This window comes from Chenopodium album, chromosome 6 (assembly GCF_948465745.1).
Source record: "Chenopodium album chromosome 6, dcCheAlbu1.1, whole genome shotgun sequence".
NCBI lineage: Eukaryota > Viridiplantae > Streptophyta > Magnoliopsida > Caryophyllales > Amaranthaceae > Chenopodium > Chenopodium album.
The window spans coordinates 60,814,247-60,817,858 of record NC_137839.1 but is presented as its reverse complement, the minus strand read 5'-3'; the positions used below and the strand labels follow the sequence as shown (position 1 = coordinate 60,817,858).

At 35.9% G+C, this 3,612-nt stretch overlaps 1 long non-coding RNA gene across 1 annotated transcript; it reads right to left on the bottom strand.

The window, feature by feature from the left end:
• Positions 1 to 273: 273 nt before the first annotated feature.
• Positions 274 to 3,157, bottom strand: LOC145634959 (uncharacterized). The gene is made up of 3 exons (XR_014113710.1): positions 2,824 to 3,157; positions 2,080 to 2,217; positions 274 to 561 (listed from the first exon to the last, which is right to left on the bottom strand). It is a non-coding gene; the product is annotated as an uncharacterized LOC145634959 (long non-coding RNA).
• Positions 3,158 to 3,612: the final 455 nt, after the last annotated feature.

Genomic DNA, 3,612 nt, shown 5'->3' with positions numbered 1-3,612 from the left:
TTACAAATAAGTAATTATTTGTAACGGGCAGGTGAAACGCCCGTTACAAATAACTACTTATTCGTAACGAGCGACATGAATGCCCGTTACAAATAACCAAGTATTTGTAACGGACACTTTACCTCTCCGTTACAAATACTTGGCTATTTGTAACGGACATTGAAACTGCCCGTTACAAATAATCTCTAAACAAGACAAAAAATTATGGGGTATTGTAACAAGCACATGTGCCAGTTACAATACCCCTATTCTTTATTCCATTCACCACTCAAATTATAACATAAATCAAATCTAAATATTGGTTATTATCCTATAATACATGCACCAAATCCAATTTTGTAACTTAAAAACTGCTTATAAACCCATCCAAATGTAAAGTTCATATTAATAATGATTACAAAATTTAGTGAATAATGGAACACAAATTGGAAAATTTAGGACATTGATCACAACAGCAACGAGCATAACAACAGCAACGAGCAGCAGCAACACCAACCAAATTAATTCGCCTTCTATCCATGCCCAAATTTACTTGTGCTTCCAAAATTTCATCAAAATAGCCTGAAACAAATTGGAAAATTAGGACATTGATCACTAACTTCTTTCATAATTGACATCTATTTTTTTTATAACCTTTTAGTAAGTTTTATAAATTCACAAGGAGAGAGAGCACCATAGATAAATCATACACAAGTTTTGTAAATTTGGCTTCAGCATTGATAAAGTCAGATACTACATATGAAGAATTAAAGACAAATCATACACAAGTTATAGACAAATCCTAATTAGAGTTAACGTGAATCAATGAACAAAAAATGGCCTAAGATTATGTGACAGGATAAAGTATGCATTGAGTTCGTGAAGCGAGGGCAAACAAGAAATTCAGAAAGCTAAGACTTGAAGCTTAAACAACCAGCCATAGATTCTGCTTAAAATCTATAACTTGAAGGCTTAAACAACCAGCCATAGATTCAAGTAAGCTACCACTCAACGAATTCATTGACATATTTAACACGTTTAAAGACCTAAGTTTTCCCACAAAAGTTGGCAAAACACCAAAGAAGTTGTTAGCTAAAAGATCCAGATTTTCAAGCCCTTTAACCCTCCAATCCATTCAAGAACCTAACCCGCAAAGGAATTTTCTTCCAAATTAAGATACCCAATGAAACTCAAGTTCAACAATTACTTGACTTTGGCAGGTTCTCAGAAAACAAATTCCCACTAAAATCAAGTGATTTCAACAATGAGCACCCTCCAATTTCACCAAACCGGTTTTTACTCAAAGTAATGGTTCTCAGGTTAGCCAATCCATCCATTCCCTTGGGAATTTTATAACTCAACATATTATAAGACAGATCAAGTGACCTTAACCCTTGCAAACCCTAAATCCCAGCAGGTAAAGCCCCAAAATAAAAACTAATTAGTAGACAAATTAAGCACAGAAATTCCAACACATGAGCTCAAACTATCAGGGATCTGCCATGAAAACTATGTATAAGCTAAATTAACAGTTCTCAAAGGTCCACATTGTCTAAAGAAATCAAGGGGCAATACACCAGAAAATCCATTCACTCAAGTCAAGTATTCTCAAGTTAGAAAGCCTTACCAATGCAGGGCACTAAACTATTACAGTATTTAACTAGAAAGAAGCAATGAATGAAAATTCCCAGATCTGAAAATTATATATCCAGAAACCAAATTACAGTATTTAACAAGATCAATTATAAGTGAGCACAAATTAAATAAACCGAATATCATAATTCATGACACTTGAAACCAAATTTGAAAGCCAAACTAATACTAATACAAAAAAAAAAAAAAAAAAAAAAGATCTCGTCATATGTTTCTATTAAAAGAAACCTAATTTAACAAACAGAGGCTCAAACAGATTCCCATTTTTTATTATTGACAATCAGAAAAATCCCAGAAATCAAAATTAATTTAAAGAAAAGTTAAAAAAAAAATTCTAACAGATCAAAGACAACTAAAAAAAAATCAAAATACAATTACAAGTGAAAACTCGAGGACAAATATCAACGAATAAAAAACAGAAATATGTAAAACCCAAAAAACACTAACCTTTCAAACGAACCCACAGATCACCCAGAGAAAATGGACAATGAAATTCATCGACCGCCGATTCGAGTAGAGGAAAGTGGAAGTTAGGGCGACCATTGAGTTCCTTCGAAATACTCTTCGACGCAATCTCCATAAAACCTAAAAAGATCAAAATGATTCAGCGGCTCAACTCAGATCTTCAAGATCCGACAAAATTCAACCAAAAAAACTTAAAACTATCCCTAAAGTAAGCTAAAAACTTTAAATTTCAAAGCAAAAAATTATAGATCATCATACTAACGTGAAGAGAAGGAATTCTCTCTTTATTTGTTTCTTTAATGTCTAGCAGATTAATGATGAACATCGCTTAAAATTATTGAGAATTGATGAACAAATAACATGATAACAACCTAAAAGATAATATTTTCATGCGTGGCAAGGATTTTTGGGTACCCGAAAATGCGGGTACTTGGATTTTCGGGTAGTCAATTACTCGGCCCATGTCCCGACCCGAGAAATCCGGGTACCCAGATTTCGGGTACCCGAATTTCTCAGGTCGGGTCGATGGGTACCCGAATAAAAAAAAACTTAAAAAAAAGAAAGTTTAATGCTGCAACTAAAAGCAATAAAAAAATGCTTCTAATACACGTATTTGAAAATAATCAATATTCAACCCAGGAATTAAAACAAAATTGAGGGAAATAACTATTGCAAATACAAAATATTAAAGATAAAATAAAGGGGAACAGTGAAACATGCAAACACCATTATCATTCCCAAATGAACAACTTGGCAATCTGAACTCAAACTCGCGTGGTTGCCGCTGCGGTGGGAATCTCTCGCGTGGTTGTCCGTTCTTCTGCTGCGGTGGAGATCTCTCACGCGGTTGTCCGTCGTTCCGCTGCGGTGGGACCGAAGAGTCGAAGACCCCTTGCGTGGTTCAATTACATCGATTCACTTGGTTGATAAAAGGCTTGCTAAGTTGTTGTGACTTGTGAGAGTGTGTGATTGTGAGTTAAGGGAAGAGATGAAAGAGGGGAGAGAGAAGAGAGGAGAGAGAGTTAAAAGAAGGGGGAGGGGAGAGTGACGGCTATTAGGTTGTATAAAGCCCTAATTGCCTTACTACCTACAGTGAGGAGTTTTTGGGAATTTTTTTTTAATTTTTAATTCGGGTAATCGGATACCCATTTCTGAAAAAATCCGGCCCATGTCTCGACCCGAATAGAAGGCAGTTTTCCCGACCAAAAAAATAGGTTTTTTTCCTAAAATTCCCATCAAGTATTTGCCGGAACAACGGGTCAGCGGGTCGGGTTTTTTTAACACCCCTACCCAAAGGTTCAGCCAGTCTAACCTTCATCGAACTAATGACAGCAGCGTTAAACCACACTTCAACCCACCCATAATCATAAGCTCAGAGTTGGCATCAAAAGTGTCTAAGTCCAGCATGTTATCTGTCGTGTACAATGCAACCCAGACAACTTCACTTCTAACTTAACCCCCTGGATCACATACAACAACAAAATTCAGGAAGAGGAGGAGAGGGGGGGTAAGAGA